Below are 18626 nucleotides of genomic sequence, written 5' to 3' on the forward strand. Positions count from 1 at the left end.
AGGCTATGTTCACAGAATTGCCTGAATTTTCTCACTAAATTTTCAAAAAAACTTTCTAAGATTGACTTTATTATTTTCCCCATTTTATTAATGAGAAATTGACACAGAGTGGTTCAGTGGCAGCTTAATTTATGTACCCAGTATATAATTGTCACATTTAGAGACCAGTCAATTCAACTCCAGAGACTGCACTCTCTTAACACTGATTGTTGTATTCACCAACTGTCAGGTAGAAAAATATCCATTTCTGTTTCAATCTATAAATATTTAATGTTTATCTATTATTTGCCAGGAAAAATCTAGGTGCTGCTATATGGCATGTATCAAAACACACAAAATCATCTGTCCTCAGAAAGCTTATATTCTACTTGGATTAGTGGATATTATATCTCTAGAATTTCCATTTTTACCAGTGAGGTATAGCAATTAGCTAGCATCAAGAAGGGTATATGGTTGGTCACAGAATTTTCTAGTCACTTATATTTCATTCATTTAACAAAAAACAACTGTCATCCTCAATTCAAACAAATGGCAGTAAGAGTCTATATTAATTTAGTGGTTTTCATGATAAATGAACAATCCAAGTGACTGAGCTTAGAAACAGAGGTAGGTTGGGGTTCATTGCTTTAAAAGTCTACAAATAGATGAATCTCTTCCTTAAGAAAAAAAATGGAAATTTTTGGTACTCTGAAATACAAAGAAGAGAAAGCCTCAGTGTTTGACTCACAACCTAGCAGATTTCTAGAGCAGATTCTAAAAATGATGACCAAATGAAAGCATTAATATATAAATCATGGTGTAATGAAGAGGTGAATAAATAAAATATTTTTCATGTTATAACTGATAACTGTCAAAGCTAAATCTTAAGTAAAGAAATGCCTTGGGTTTGCTGAAGATTGCAACTTTATGTAATAAATTAATGAAAAAATTTATGTGGTATATTAATGAATGTAACATTGTTCTGAAAATAAACCATAAAGTATATAGGCCAAATGATATAAAAGTTTTATTTGTCTGTTTGTATTGGTCCCAAATTTGTTTTCTTTATCAGTGATAATATTCCTTTAAATGATGATTTAGGGACCCTGCCCTTTTGTATCTTGTGGTTCTGGTGATCTAAGCCCCTGCATCAACCATGGAAGAAGGGGGAAGGGGCTGGGCAATGTTGCACAAGAAGTTTTTATGGCACATGACTGTAATATGTAGTATATTTGTGTATCCAGGACTATGGGGAAAACTGGTTATTAATGAGAAGTATCCATAATAAAATCTTAAAATATGCTTTAGCCGTTCATTAGATGGAAGTATCTGAAAACAGATTCCTACTAATAATTATTAGGAAGAGGTGAAAAAAAATTGAGGTAAGATTTTCTGCTATTTAGGGTAAGAACATTCAAAGCAGAGAAAACAGCCAGTGCAAAAGCTCTGAGATGAAACTTAATTGGCATATTTAAATTTAGAAAAGTATGCAGAAGTTTGGGGAAATAACATGGACCAGATTCCACAGAACCCCTAAGTCATTTTAGTACCTTTGTTTTGCTCTAGGATGAGATAGAGAGTCACTGAAGTGATGTGATTAATTTAGTTTATAATACCATCACTTTTGCTGATTTTTGAATACAGATTAAATAATCCAAGGCTATAGACTGCTAGATTAAGTTGGAATCTACAGCAATAATACAGGCAAGTATGATGAAAACTTGACCCAGATTCTACAAAAGCCTATTTTGAGGCCAGGCCTGAAAGTATTAGAGGCAAATTAGATGTGAAATATAAGGTGAAAAATTAAACAAATATAATTCAACTATTTTGGCTCAAACACCTAAAAAGAGAGTTGCAATTACTGAGAAATAGAAGATTGCTCAGAAATTCTGTTTTGGACATAAAAAATCTGAGAAGTTTGACACCTAAGTAATGTGGAAATAGGTAGGTGGATATGAGTTTACTGATTAGAAAGGGGAGTTTTGGTGTCAACAGCAGAAATTTATAGCCATGAAAAAAACTGAAATCTCTAATAGATCACAATATGTTAATATGTCATATAATATAAAAAAGAATCATTTGTGAAAAATGGCTTGATATAAACAAATAGATGTTAATAAAAATGATGTTAACGCAACACCATAACAACCCAATTTTTCAATTTAGTTATAAATGTTTGATTTTTGTATTATAAGGTATTCTCAAAAATACTCAAATGATATAAAATGCCAGCATATCTTAAACTACCCCAGTTTTTAAAAAAATTACCTGACCAAAAAAACTATTTTAGATAGGAATGAACATTGACATTCTCATAATCAATTACAGATTTTATAATTTTACTGCCGCCGCCTGCTTAAGACATTATCAATACTTAATTTAATAAAACCAACCAGATTTATGAATTGTGATGCAGGTAATTCCTTTTGACATATACATTCTGCCATGTCACGGTGCAGAAATAAATTTCTTATTTTACAGTGCATGACTTCTTAACATGATTATTTTACCATTTTCCTAAATGAATCAATTTAAAATTGAATACTCATTTCAGGTATTTTATTTCTCTGCCTAATGAAATAAGCTTTATTATATAAAAATGTGCTATTCTGAAGCAATTACAATTCTTTAGAAAATATTTTTTTAAGTTTTTAATATACATTAAATATATACTATCAGTATGTTTTCCATTTATAGATTATATTTTCTTTCATACAATTGAAGTATCTTAATTTTAATGTTAAAATTAACATTCAAAACAAATTATGACATTAATATAAATTTTAATAATTCTAACATTTAAGAAAATAATAATGAATACAGTGTTCTCACAACTGTACTCTCTTCAGAGCTGGGACGGACTCCCACCCAAAATTTGATTCAGATGTTGAGATTTATGGTGCCCTCCCAGACACACACCCCACCCTCTAGGGTTTGAAAAGTTTTATTACTCATATGGGGAGACTTTCTGGGGAGAGTAGTGCAGACTTCCCAAGCTGCTCTAAAAAATGACTTGTAGGAAAAGCAGACTGATTTTTATGAAATGGGACCTAGGGGAGGATTTCTGCACAATTAAAGGTTTATGTGTTGAACTTTCCATTGGTAGCAAAGTAGCCAGCACCCAGTCTTTAGCATTTGCTCTCGCAGATGTGGGGCACAGGAGGAAGAAAAAAGGATGAAGCTTAAACACACACACACACACACACACACACAGTGGTGTCATAGGTCATACCCTTTATTACACACTCTACAGAAAAATAAGAATACTAAAATTGATTTTAGAATTACAGTGTTTACATCACAAATAACAAATTCTAAAACCAAAGTGCAAACTAATCTTAAGATTTTCCTTACGCCCTGGCCGGTTTGGCTCAGCGGTTGGAGTGTCGGCCTGCGGTCCTGAGAGACCCGGGTTCGGTTCCCGCTAAGGGCGCGTACCTCGGTTGCGGTTTGTCCCCAGCCCTGGTCGGTTGTGCGGGTGGCAGCCACTCGATGTGTCCCTTCACATCGATGTTTCTCTCTCTCTCTCTGTTCCTCTCTCTCCCTCCCACTCTACCTGAACAAAAAATGGAAAAATGTCCTCGGGTGAGGATTAAAAAAAAAAAAAAAGATTTTCCTTAAGAAGTGTTACTAATGGTGCATGTTTTTTTAGTGTAATTGTTCTAAAGTATTGTTTTAAAAAGAAAAGAGTAGTAAAATATATATTAATAATAAAATATAATTCTATATCTCTATCTCTTTATAAATCTGTGAATCTATATCTAAATTGAGATATGCATATATATAGATAATTCCCCACCTTTTAATTTACCATAAAAAGTCTTAATTTTTACTCCTGCTCCTTTGAGCATTTTGCATTCTTTCAAATCTGAATTCTGTATAGCTACTTGCGCGCGCGTGCACACACACACACATTATTCTTAATATTAATGTAATTCAATGATAATTTAAAGGTTAAATGTTATTGCTCACTGAGTTCTGGAAGTCTCAGGAATTCGCAGAAAGAGTGCATAACTAAAAATCAAAGGCATATGCAAATTTAAGATGGATAGGAATTTAGCTCTTGCTTCCAGGTAGCGGAGATGTTTCTCAGAAGTCCCCAAATACTATGGAATTGATTAGAGACTAGTACCAGGCATATATATCTATATTTGATATCTTTGGTTGAAATTTCCATATTGGAGAAAGCATGGCAAAGATAGAATATGTCTACAAAAACAAATTTGTTTCTGGTAATTGGGTACATTCCCCTTGTGTTGCTGAAATTGTGTGTTTGAATAAGAGCTTTCCTCCTATATCTCAGCCTTTCTTTGATGATTTGTTGCCAGGAGAGTGACAGTAATGCCATCAATTTATTGTTATGACTAAAGCACCGGGAAAGCATTCAAATGCAGTTCGATATGGGCCTCTTTTAAAAAAATGCTTTAGTCCATTTTATTATAGAATTATAAATCCTATATTCATTGAAATTAATGATGTGACAATATCATGCTAGGTGTAATACTGCTGATCATCACTTAAGAAAGGTAGTATTTCAAAACTCAATCAGTCACATTACCAATCACCTCTTTTTTGACATTTTATACTTAGAAGTTGATCAAGATGTAATGCTAATAAAATATATGAATTAATCAAATGCATATAATATACATGAATTTCATAAAATTTACATTGCTTCTAAATCTTTTGAATTGAGTACTTTTTTCCTTACTGTAAAGAACATCAATTACATATATAATAATTAAGATGCTTACTTTATTTTCCATAATCCTGATTTTACTGAGAATTATGTATATAGATCAATAATACCAGTGCTTTCTCTTCTCTAATAATGAAGTCTTTAGAACTTATCATTTTAGAGGTATAATGGATCCATTTCCCTTTGGCAATTAAGGGCACAGAGATTCTTAACTATTTGCCATAGGATAGAGCTCCTAATAAGAGCATCTGACTAATAAAAGGGTGCTTTTCCTTCCTATGTTTCTTGGAAAATGAAAACAGGGTAATGTAGACACTTATTTACTTAGTGTGATTCGAAAGATTCTGAAAGTTTCCATCTACTGAAAATATTCTTTCCCTTTTAGCCTGAAAAGTATAGCTTCAGAATATAAAATTATCAACATAAACAACAAAAGTGAAGATTAAGTCATTATTATACATTACCCATGTATATGTGAAATCTAAGAGCATCTACTACTAAAATAGATAATTAAGGCATATTAATATGCTTATAGTTTAACTAGGTATTCAAAATAACATTTTAAATAAGTGATTATATATAAAAATTTGTCAGTCACTTCCCTACCAGCAACCACTGAGAAAGTCATCTATAGTAATCTACCTACTGCACTTACCCAGTTGCTGTACGCTTACTTCTGCAATATATTTAAAAATAATAAAATGCTTCATCATCATTATAGAGTTCCACAATGTCTTGAACTGCCTCAAAAGAAGTTTGAAAATTGAAATACTTAACTATATGAAATGTGTTGTGGTTCATTCATTTTCAGAATATATGCAAATATATGTACACATAAAACAAATTATGTAACAAATGAAAGATTTACTATTACCTGCAATGCAGCAAAACGAACAAATAAACCCACCAAAATTTCCTTTTAAAATATTGTCAATGAAATTGTACTTGCTGTCTAGAGCATATATTATAAATTGCTTTAAAAAAATAAAACTTATAATTGTAGAGCTCATTGCCTAAAACGCAGGTAAAAATTTTCCATTACTGAAATGAGAAAAGTGAAAGTCAAGAAAAACTACTTGTTCTTTAGAGGTGGAGAGGTATTATTGGTCCTTGTGACTTCAATCTCATGTATTTTCTGGGTAGAGGATTGTGAAATTGTAAGCAGAAGATCTAAGTTCAGAATGGCTGGGAGAAAGAATTTAAAACTGGAGAAGTAAACACAGGCAAGATCATGCAGAGTCTTTGAAATAAAAAGATTTTAAAAACTTCATCATTTACAACTCAGATAATGAATGCCTGTCATAGCACATCCAGCTAGGTGGACTAGAGTCAGTAGAATGCAATGGATGGTTTTAAAAGTGGAGTAATAGCCCTGGCCGGTTTGGCTCAGCGGTTAGAGCATCGGCCTGCGGTCCTGAGAGACCCGGGTTCGGTTCCCGCTAAGGGCGCGTACCTCGGTTGCAGTTTGTCCCCGGCCCTGGTCGGTTGTGCGGGTGGCAGCCACTCGATGTGTCCCTTTCGCATCGATGTTTCTCTCTCTCTCTGTTCCTCTCTCTCCCTCCCGCTCTACCTGAACAAAAAATGGAAAAATGTCCTCGGGTGAGGATAAAAAAAATAAAATAAAAGTGGAGTAATAATCACATTTGCTATATAAAAGACTGACTTTGAATAACAAACAAAAGGCAAATATTCAAATGGGGAGATGTTATCCTTATATAAATGATACTTGATGATGGTCATTTCAAAGTCAAAGTACTTAATAATTTCACTGACGCAATTCATATTTATTTTTTTGTTCTTAATTTACATCACGCAGCAATTTCAACAGCAGTTTCCAGTTTCCATATCCTTCTTTTCTACTAAAGCTCAGTTTCTTCTTGTGGCTGTGCTGCACTCAGACACTCTGAGCATGTAGCTATCTCCCAAGACCCTACACTTAAACTAGCTAAAGGCTACAACATTTCTCAGTTTACCTTAGATATGCAAGTGAGTGCTAGGCAGTTAGGTGTATCCAGAAACATTACCACAGAAATTAGAAGTTTTCGTAAAATCATGTGACATCTAGATGGCTCACAAAGATTAACTGGGTGTCTTAAATTGCAGATAGGATACCATAACATGGCATCAAAATACAGAAGATGACTGAAGATCAAAGGAGGCAGAATACATGGTCTAGGAACCACGGAGTGAAAGCAAGAGTATCTCCAATTGCCATTAGTTTCAATGACCCACAGGGGTGCTTTGTGTTTCCAACCTTTCCACTCAACCCTCTAAAAGGGACAGAGGAGCTGGTCCCAAAGTAAGGGCCACTCTTGCCAGGAGACACAGTAAGGTCCTAATGAATTACCTACTACAGCCGCCACCTGGACTTTTTGAATGCCTATTCCAGAGACCAGCAAAGGAGAAGCAAAACTCAGAATCTGGCAGGAACATTTTATCCTGATTAACAGAAGAAGGTGGGGCTTTGTTTAAACATATACAATGGGAGCACAAGGAATATTGAATCCCTATGTGGACAGCGCTTGGTGTCACCTTGCCAAATTGTAAATAACAATGAGCATGTGCAATGACACTCTTCCCCATGAGAAGATTTTTAATACCAGATTGTCAGACCCCATAGGAACAAACATTTGGGTCATAGTGCCAGATTAACAGAACCACAGAAATAAAAATGTGCACGAAGAAAACTTAGAATGGAGAGTGGAGGAAAAGAAAGTGAGTACCAATTGTGGCCCTGAGACCAACTGCCATGTATCCAACTAAACTCCTCAGAAGTTTCACGTGGAAACCATGGAAGAACTGCTTGTCAAATACAGATGGAGAAGTGGACCTGTTATACGCAAGAGGTGAACTATGGGAGCCATCGATACATGTCCCTCAGATCTCCATTGAAGAGGGAAACTGCCTCTGCTGATGCACCTATGAAATCTGCCATTGATAAACATGCCAAGGTTACACTATTTTGAGGATGCTTCCCAGGCAGTGACTGAATGAGGTACTAGAGCTGGTTAATTCATGCACATCATGGAACTTCCCTAATGGACAGTCTTTGCTTTGAGGCTTTCCAGGGTCCTCGCCAAAATTTTTTTTCAGAGCTGCACTGCAGTTTAAGGCTTCTTGTACCTAATTATTCTTCCTTACTCCTCTCCTTTAACCGGTATCAGACTTATATCATGGTCTGAAAGCTTTACCTACTGATTCCTACTCCTTTTCCTCTTAAACCTGAACAGTTATTTCTCCAACAAACAACTTATATAAATTTAAATTTAATAAAGATACAGAAAAGTGTTCTGGAAATATATTAGACTATAGAGGACATCTACCATTATTATTTTGTCATTTTTACGATTCTTTTAGACTTTTAGTTTCCTATCTATAAATGATGCACCTGGTAATCTACATGTTTCAGTTCATATTATGAGATAAAATATGAAAAGAATACTGTCTTCCTCTGACACATCTTAATTAGCTAAAAAGACGCAAATGGTGTCTTTAGAGGAATGGTTAATTAGATTTCCCCAAACTTGAAACAATAATTTATTACCAAACATACAGCTCTTTTTCCTTGTCATCATACTTACTCTTTCACGCTATGTGGACATGATAAAAATGTCCTTCTTTCAAAACATCAATCCTATACATAGAACAAGCACATTTGAGCAATATAAAAATAACCAGTAGAGCCCTGGCTGGTTTGGCTCAGCGGTTGGAGCTTGGCCTGCAACCAGAGAGCCCTGGGTTCGGTTCCCACTAAAGGCATGTACCTCTGTTGCAGTTTGTCCCCGCCCTGGTTGGGGTCGGGTAGGTGGTAGCCACTCGATGTGTCTCTCTTGCATCAAAGTTTCTCTCTCTTTCTTCCTCCCTCTCTCCCTATCTGAAGATAAATGCAAAAAAATGTCTTTAAAAAATGTTTTAAAAAAACACAGGTTTCCTAAGAAGGGGTGATGCTTTGTGGGCTGCTGAGGATACACACACACACACACAAAAAAAAACCATTAGAGAAATGCAAATCTAAATCACAATAAAATGCCACTTCGCAACCACTAGGGTGTCAATAATAATAATAATAATAATAAAGACAAAATGTAGAGAAATTGGAACCCTCATATGTTGCTGATGAAACTGTCCATGGTGCAGCTGTTTTGGAAATTTATTTGACAATTCCTCAAAACCTTAAGCATAGAGCCTACTCCTAGGTATATACTAAAAAAATAGGAGAATGTATGTCCACCTAAAATCTTTTAAACAAATGTGTTCATAACAGTATTATTTATAAAGGCAAAAAGTGGAAACACCTCTCCCCACCACAAAAATCTACCCATGATAAATGGATAAATAAACTGTCACATATTCAAAAATGGTATATTAGTTGTCAATATAAAGAATAGAGTACAAATAAACAGTGAAACTGTGAAACATAAACTGTGAAAACATTATGCTAAATGAAAGAAGTTATTCACCAAAAAACACATATTATATGATTTAACTTACATAAACTGTCAAGAATAGGTAAATCTACATATAGAAGGAACATAAATTTATGGTCACTAAAACAGGGAGTATTTGGGGAGGTGGAGAGATGGGTGGTAGTGATAAACAGTTACTACTGATCGGTACTGGGTTTCTTCTAGAGGGGATGAAAATATTCCAGAATTAGAATGTGGTGATGCTTGTACAACTATGAATATATTTTTAAAAACACTGATGTGTACACTTTAAATGGGTAAATTGTATAGTATATAATTACATAGTAACAAAACTTTAAAAATTCCTGTAAGATATAATTTTAATGTACATCTTTATATCCATATGCAAAATATGTTCCCTATATTTCTCTGAAAATTTTTCAATAAAAAATTGTTTGCTGAATAATTTGGCACAATTTTTTACTTGTTTTATAGTTTTTGTATAGTTTAAAACTTTAATTTGGTGTCTCTTGGGGTATTTTGGCTCAATATTGTTTTATTTTTTCTTTAATTTTCTAATTTAGATTTCAAATGTTAGAGGATAATTATTTTTATTATGAAGGCTATAATTAAAATTTCCTTATTACAAATACATGCTTCCAACCTTGTCCCCCATAAAAAAACAAACAAAAAAACCTCTTTATTATACTGCTGCACTTGTTTGTATAGCTCAATCACTTAAACTTTATTATCACAATTATTATTTTGTATTTATAAAGCCTATTTCAGTCTGTCAGTAATTTTCAATTATCATTTAATCAATAAAATCAATGGAGTATTAATATAAGTGATAATCCTAAATTTTTATTAAGTGCATTCTGGGCAATATTTATAGACAAACCATTCTTCAATTAATCTTGTTTAGAAATAGTTCATACACACTTAAGCTATGCAGAAATTTCAGTGACTGATCAGGATTACTGATAGCACTTTCATAAACTAAAACCATGCCAATATGAGAAGCCTAATAAGTTTTAGAACTTGAAAAAGAATGAGAACATATTGTGTGAATTCTTCAACTAAACTGTGTATTTGTGTATTTCTAGCTTATCATTTTTATTCATGTATTTTGAGTCTCTGTTGTTTGGTGAAAACACAATTGGAATCTTTGTATCTTCATGGTGAATTGATCACTTTATCAGCATACATTGCCCCTTTTTGTCTCTAGTAATTTTACGTGCTCTGAAGTCTATTTCTTTGGACAGTAGTATACCCATTCTTGCATTTATTAACTTAATATTTGATGGTACATTTTTTTTTCATCGTTTTGCTTTGAATCTACTTTTGCTATTTGAGGTGAGTCTCTTACATTACACATGGTCACATTTTTTCTCCACTCTGCCAATCACTCTTTGATTGGATATTTAGACCATTTATAATTAAGACAATTACTGTTACCTTTTATTTATTTATTTTTTTATCCTCACCAGAGGACATTTTTGCATTTATCTTCAGATAGAGCAGGAGGGAGAGAGGAAGGAAGAGGGAGAGAGAGAAAAACATCGATGTGAGAGAGACACATCGAGTGGTTGCCACCCACACGACCCCAACTGGGGCTGGGGACAAACTGCGACTGAGATATGTGCCCTTAGCGGGAACTGAACGCAGGAACTGAACCCGAGACTCTCCAGTCGGCAGGTGGACGCTCTAACCGCTGAGCCAAACCAGCCAGGGCTATTGTTACCTTTTAAATCTGTCATTTCATTATTTGTTTTCTGTTTCTTCTGCTTCTTTTACTTTTGTTCCTCTTTTCTTGGCTTCTCAAGTCACTTAACACTTTTTACATTTGTGAATATATCTTCTTGTATATTTTCCTTACTGGATTCTCTGGGTATATAAAGATACATATTTGCAAAATATTTTTAATGGATTTTTCAGAGAAAGGAAGGGGGTGGGGAGAGAGAGAGATGGATCAGCTGCCTCCTGCATGTGCCCCAACCAGTGAGGGATCCCATCTGAAACTCCGGTATGTGCCCTGAGTGAAGGAGGGTGAGAAGGTGGGAAGAGATAAACCAAAGAATTTATATATTTATATCCATATATGTATAACCAATGGACACAGACAACAGTGCAGTGAAGGTGGGGGGCGGTGCTTGGAGGAGGGTGTCAATGGGGGGGAGAGGGTGGAAAGGAGGGACAGCTGTAGTAATTTCAACAATAAAGATAAACTTAGATATATATGTGTATATATATTTACATTTGATTTACTGCAATCTGCTGATATCAATATGTTGGATCAAGTGTGAAAGTTTAAAGCTTAACTTCTATTTAGGTCCCTTCACTGGCCCCATAATTTAGAAAGCTTATGAGGAAAAAACTATAGATTATATGTACATATATTTCTGCTCTTTCTATTGTTTTCCCTTCCTGATGCTAAAACATTCTTTTATCAATACCTTTCATGTCAGTAACTTCCTTTAGCCAATTTTTAAGGAAAGGTCTGCTGGTAACGAATCTATTTAGTTTTCCTTTGTCTGATGATGTTTTATTTACTTTTTATTTCTGAAGGATAGTTTTGATGGTTTTGGAATTAACAGCTGACAGTTCTATACTTTCAACACTTGAAAATTTTATAAGGCTTTCCTCTGGTCTCTATGGCCACAGACGAGAAAACTGTCATCAGAATTAGTATTCCCTTGTGGGTACTACATCAGTTCTTTCTCAGTACCTTCAAATTTTTTAAAATGTAATTATTATATTATTGATATGCATTGGGTGTTAACTGTTTGGGATATAGTCAACTTTTGAATCTGTAAGTTTGTATATTTCACCATATTTGTAAAATATTCAACCATTATTTCTATGAGTACTCTTCCAGATTCATTCTCTTTCTCCAGTCTTTCTGGGTCTTCAAGTGTATAAATGTTGACTCTTTTGTTATCTTCCAAGAAGTCCCGGTGTCTCTTATTGTCTCTTTCCTCCCCTCCCCTCCCGTCCCCTCCCCTTCCCTCCCCTCCCCTTTCTTTCTTTTCTTTTCTCTTTTCTCTTCTTTATTTTCTTTCTCTTCTTTCTCTTCTTTCTCTTCTTTCTCTTCTTTCTTTCTTTCTTTCTTTCTTTCTTTCTTTCTTTCTTTCTTTCTTTCTTTCTTTCTGTCTGTCTGTCTGTCTGTCTAGGTCTCTTTGTTGTTCCGATTGGATATATTCTATTGATCTGTCCTTGAGTTCTCTCATTTTATCCTCTGTCATCTCTATTTTACTATTAAGCTCATCTAGCAAATGTTTTTTTTTTTTTTAATTTTTAGTTCTATATAATTTAGTTTGAATTATTTATTTTTAGTTCTATGATTTTTATTTTGTAATGTTTATAAATTTTATGTCTTTATGAATACTTTTCTACTTTGTTTTAAGAAAATGTTGGGGGAAGGGGTCAAAGTCAGTCACTTTTAAGGACATGGACGGTATTTTTCTGGTCTTGGTAACCTTGCCCAATGTGGCCAGATTCTCCCCGGGCTCGCCGTCACATTGTGTGCTTACTTATCCCCGGAATTGCCACTGCGCACCTCCACAGGTTCAGTAATGGGGCAAGGAAAAAAGGCTTGCATATTATTCTTATCAATGGACTTTGATGGAAAGAGATAAATGGGTCTCCAGAGTTAATCGTTACTATGTGTCAAAGGGTTTGGAGAACATTGATTAAGGAAGCATTTTCCTGTTGATGAAAAATAACTCAGTTATGTTCATCTACCCCTGCTAGAAGGTTATGCAGTGTATTATGTAATATGTAATAAAAAAAATTTAAATTAAATAAATAAGAAAATGTTGAAGCACTTTCATGAAAACTGCTTTAAAATTCTTGTCAGATAAATCAAACATCTGATTCATTTTAAGTGTCAATGTATATTAACTGTCCTTCTCTACTAAGTTTTGATCATCCTGATTCTGGATATGATGAAGTCTTTCTAATTATATCCTGGACATTTGGCCCTGTTTCAGTGTTTTATATAGCAGGCAGGCATCCTGTTTTGGTTTAGCATGCATGTTCTGGCATAGTTTTGTTCACAGTGTTTTTAATGGCAATGTAAAGTCCAGGACTTTTCATGCTGTTTTTGGTCTGCTTGATTTACCTGGTGCTGCTGGGCTCTCACCAGTCAGTCCTTACTGGTGCTACCTTAAGGGGAAAAAAAGGTTAACCTGATCCAGGCATCTAGGTGTCCTTTAGTGAGGAAGAAACTCTCAGAACCACAGAGATGAAGAGCCTCCAGGGCTGGACAGAAGTGCTGGCCAGTTCTGCTCTGCCTCTGTTGGACACAGACTGCTTGCTGAGATTAAGTACCTTTTACGGCTGACAACTCTCCTCACCAAGAATTACCTGGAGTCTATCTATGTCAAAATTCTGTTTAATTGCATAGAAATTCAGTTAATCATATAAAATACTTATTTTCATAACATATTAACATAAGCATCCGTGAACACTCTGTCTTGTCTGGATTTTTAGTCAGATTTCAGAAGTTATGACACTGTACTTCAATTAATTTGCTTAAAATACAAAAAATGTAAATTGGTCTCAAGAAGAAAGTCTATTAAATCTATTAAAATACCTAGAGCTTATTAAGCCTTGCAGTTACACAGTTATTAAAGATTAAGTTCTTTTTTTCTATGAACCTGACATGTGACTGACCACACTGACATCATAGGTTTCATAGGGACAGACAATGTAGAGAGGGTAGCATGGCTGAACCATACATTCATTCATCAAGCACAGTAAATAAGGTAGATAATGCAGTCTGGAGGGTAAGAATCTCTCGGTCTGGATCCAGGAAGACCTGAGCTCCAATACTGGCTTTCCCATCATCTAATTGTATAGATTTTACTAATATGCATTGCTGAACAGCGTATAACATATATATGCTCTGGTAAATATGTCTTAAATGATTAAACATTGGACACTCCTTTCATCAATTTTCACTCAGTACATCAGGGAAAATATCTTTTCCCTCTATGACCTATTTATTCAGGTTGTAACTTGCCTCATGGTCAAATCGGATGTGACTACATGACAGTTTAAGGCGAATAATGAACTGAGAGGTTGATTTTTTTTCTTCTATAAATGCAAAGACATCAAATTTCCAGGATTCTTAAACTATTTGTGACAGAAGAGTTATAGCAAAGAAGTGACTAAAATTGTAGAAACAGCAGCTGAAGGAATCCATATTTATTCAATAAAAACTTACAAACAGCTACTCTACACCAGCTTTTCTATGAGCTTGGGATCCACCAGTGAGTAAAACATCAAATAAAATCCCTCTCTTCATGGTACTTACCCCTAGTGAAAGGGACAGACATTAAACAGTAAGCATATCTATAAAATAAATTTTATTTTAATAAATTATTTAGTATGACAGAGGTAATAAGAGCCACAAAAATAACTGAAATGTTGGCAATTTGTTAAGATTGAGTATTAAACATGTCTCAGTAACAAAGTGACATTTGAACAAAGATTTGAAAGAGGTCAAGCTATAAGCTAAATGGATATATAGAAAAAAATATTCTAGGCAAAGATAAATAATTAAGAAAAATCCCTAATGTGGTTGTTTACTTGTATCTTCAGGAAACTTCACCCAGGGCAGTTGATACATTGTGAGCAAAAATGGTATATTAATTAAGATGTCACAGGGTTAATGAAAAGGGGTTTTGATGGTTAATTTTATGTGTCAACTTGAGTGGATCACAGGGTTCCCAGATATCTGACTAAACATTATTTCTAGGTGTTTTTGCAGGGATGTTTCCAGATCAAAGTAGCTTTTGAATTGGTGGACTCAGTAAAGTGATTTACCCTCCCCAATTAGGCAGACATCATCCAATCCACTGAGAACATGAATAGAACAAAAAAGTAGAGAGAGGAAGAAGTTTGCCTTTCCTGCTGGGTTATTTGAGCTGGGACATTGATCTTCACCTGCTCCTCATGCTCTTGGATCTCAGGCTTAGTCCTGGACTGGAATCTACATCATCAGGCCTTTGAACTCCAACTGAACTACACCACTCACTTTCCTGGGTATCCAACAAACAGCAGGACATGGGATATCTCAAGCTCCATAATTGTGTGAGCCAATTTTTCTAATAAACACCATTTGGTATATATAACTATCTTATATCAGTTCTGTTTCTCTAGAAGACCTGAACTAATAAAGGGCACATCATTCCTGGATCTTAAAGACCATTATTAATATTTTGACATTTACTTTTAATCTGAGTAAAATGGAAAACACAGGGATTTTAGCAGAAAATGACATGATATGACTTAAATTTACAATCATCTTGGTTTTGTTTGTTAAAATAATAGACTGTAAACACATATGAAATAACATCCTAATAACTAATTATGGGGCCAGGTGGGTGCTTGAAATATCAGGGAGACCACTCTATAAAGTACATGATTTTGTAACCACTGTGCTATACATCTAAAACTAATACAGAATAATAATGAATGTAAACTATAATTGAAAAATAAAAAAAAACAAAAAAATAGACAGCAAGGGAATAAGAAAATAACTAGAAGACCTGTTGAGAAACCATTGCAGTAAACTGTAGTAATCTAAGAGACACATAATCACGTGTGAGAGCTGCTGGATTAGGGCTGGAGTAGACAATATATGATTTTGGATATATTCCAAAGGTGAGGTCCTTAGCATTTTTGCTAAATTGCATGTTAAATGTAAGTGAAAGAGAGGAATAAATATGATATGAAGCATCTTGGTTTGAACACAGTGCTGACACTTTGTGCTACAGCTATAACACAACCTTTTTTTTCCTTCTTTCTCTCCCTCTCCTCCTTAAAAAATTCATAATTCATACCCACATTACAAATCACGTAATTTTTACAACAACTGTGAGGTAGGCCAAACAGGTATTATTGTCCACATGTTTTCAGCTGAGAAAACTAAAACGTGCAAACAGAGGTTGCACAAGAAACTTGCTTATAACACTGGTTCTTTTGATGCAGGTACAAAACTTTCTCCAGCCGAAGGAAAGGAAAAATAGATGCAGATATTGGCAGGAAAACCAGAGATTTTCTGACAGCTACAGGGGTCATCTCGGAGATTCACTAGGCAAAGGGCCTCCAAGGGCAGAGAGGAATATTTAGAGAAGAAGCCATCTAGTCCAGCACAGTCATTTTACAAAAGGGGAGCCCTGGCCGGTTTGGCTCAGTAGGTAGAGCATCAGCCTATGGACCAAAGGGTTGCAGGTTTGATTTTGGCCAAGAGCACATACCTGGCAGCTAGAAAATGTGAAAAAAGTCTAGGATTGACAGGTAGGAAACTGGAGCTCTACCCTCATAAAGAGGGGGAAAAAATACAAAAACAAATAGGAGTCAATAGGATGCAAGTATCTTGGTTTGTGTAATGGGAGGGTGCAATTACCCTTACAAGATGGGGAAGGAAGATGAATGGAACTAAATGATTAAGAACTCGGCGCTCACCCACATATATGTAACTGTGCTCTTTCGATATGTGCAAGCTGTGTGTGTACTTTCAAGGAGAAACACAAATATTAAAACCTGAAAATTCCTTCCTTATCACTGTTTTAAAAATATAGTTTTCCATTTGGCTATATATGTCTCCATGGCTTACAGGGGGAAAAAAAATGGGTCAAAATTAATTTGATTGAACTTTCCACAATTTCAGACTGGAGAAAAGTAACTCAAAATTTCAGATCACCTCTGTACTTTTCTAGATAGACCGTCCTGTAATTCCTTCCTATAGGCCATCAGCAATGGACATAACCTTTCTGTCAGGGGTCCTAATTTTTTAAGTAAGCATACCTGCTAAAGGGAACATTCAGAAGATTATCACTTTTACATGTATGGCTGAAAGCAATGGGTAATCACTAAATATTATTTGTCATTCCATTTTCTTGGATAGTATTCTCCAAATTTCACAACATTGTATGCACATAAAATTATGCTTTAGGTACTGTACTGGCTAATAAATTTTAGAGAATGTGGGGGCATCTATATGGAACTGGTGAGTAAGTCAATTAAATTGTCTCTATACTATAAGGCTATGATAAATGTAAAGTGATAGAATAGCGATTAAAATAAAATGTGTATAAATGTCCAAATAAAACTTTTCACATTTCTACTAAGCATATTTTCTGGCAATAACATAACTTTATATTACTTATGAAGCTGAAATAGGATTCACACAATTGTTTTTCTAGATTTGTTTTGTTAAGTTTCCTGAATACCTTGAGAATTACCATTGATGAGACTTATTTTTGTTTTATACTAGGTTATAAAAGTATTAAAGCCATTTTTACAGCCATTCTAAGGTGATACAATTTATATTTAAAGAATCTACATATCACTCTTTTCTTTCATTGCAAGTATAATATTGTTATTTCTAGTAATAATTCTAAGGGCTATAATATGAAACATTTGAAAAAATGGTGAAACATTATTTTTAGAATATGTATGCACTGGATAGAATCTCATGATGCAGTTTGCATGCACAGCAGCTACCACGGGAGAAAACAGCCTGAAAAAGTGATGACAGTACCTAAACTTCTGCTTGTAATTCACTTGCCAGATGTCCAACCTAGTCATCCCTGCTTTCAAATCCAGCATCTTGGGCAGTGTACATACTGTTTCTTGGGCACATGGAATAAGAACCTCTATAGAAGTGCAATAGGTCTTTTGTTCACTATTAGCAGTGGCTACTAAGATAGATGTTCAAGTGGCTACATTTTGCATTTTAAAGCCAAGTAGAGAGCATAAGATGTCGTTCATCATATTGTTGTCTGGCTACCTGTAGGGATTGCTCCTAAACTTTGTTGTTCAGACAACCCATCAAGTAGTATGTAAGTGACAGAAAAAAGAAATAACAGCCTATAAAGGAGACATCAGAAAATTATTATGCACAAACGTATAAAGACCAGAAGTATTTGGGGTCAGGGAATTCAGGAAGTAGAGGTGTAAGAATAAATGTGACATTTTATAATTTGGCTGTGACGTAAAAGAAGAAAGCTGATACTAGCTGAATGCTTATAGCTAGGTGGATGTTGTGACTATTGTTAATAGTAAATTTTCCAGAGAAATATCAGAGATAAAAACAAGAATGGAATGTAAGGCTGTGGAGAGTGCAGTTAGGGTATAATCTTTGGAAACACTAGTTAGAAGCAGGAAATGGGAAACTGAATAATGTTGACAGGTGATATAAGGTCATGGGAGGTTTGAAGGAAGATGGTTATGAATGATGGTACCTGAATATGTGTATGGGTTAAGGATATAAAGTAAATGAGAGAAACAGTATAAAGACATAAAAAGTACTGAAGGCAAATGACTAAGAAGCAAAGACCAGGAAAAGGTATGTGGAAATGTACCCTTCAACAATAAGATAGTCCAGCAATATTTTTCTGCTATATCTCCTCAGGCAAGGGAAACAAAAGAAAAAAATGAACAAATGGGACATCAAACTAAAGAGTTTTCGCACAGCAAAGGAAACCATCAACAGAATGGAAAGACAAACCACTGAATGGGAGAAC

General features: G+C 34.7%; 1 pseudogene; it reads left to right on the forward strand.

The window, feature by feature from the left end:
* Nucleotides 1-12783, forward strand: part of LOC118631464 — a 72516-nt pseudogene extending 59733 nt beyond the window's left edge.
* The last annotated feature ends 5843 nt before the right edge of the window (nucleotides 12784-18626 follow it).

This window comes from Molossus molossus, unplaced genomic scaffold (assembly GCF_014108415.1).
Source record: "Molossus molossus isolate mMolMol1 unplaced genomic scaffold, mMolMol1.p scaffold_m16_p_16, whole genome shotgun sequence".
NCBI classification, from domain to species: Eukaryota; Metazoa; Chordata; class Mammalia; order Chiroptera; family Molossidae; genus Molossus; species Molossus molossus.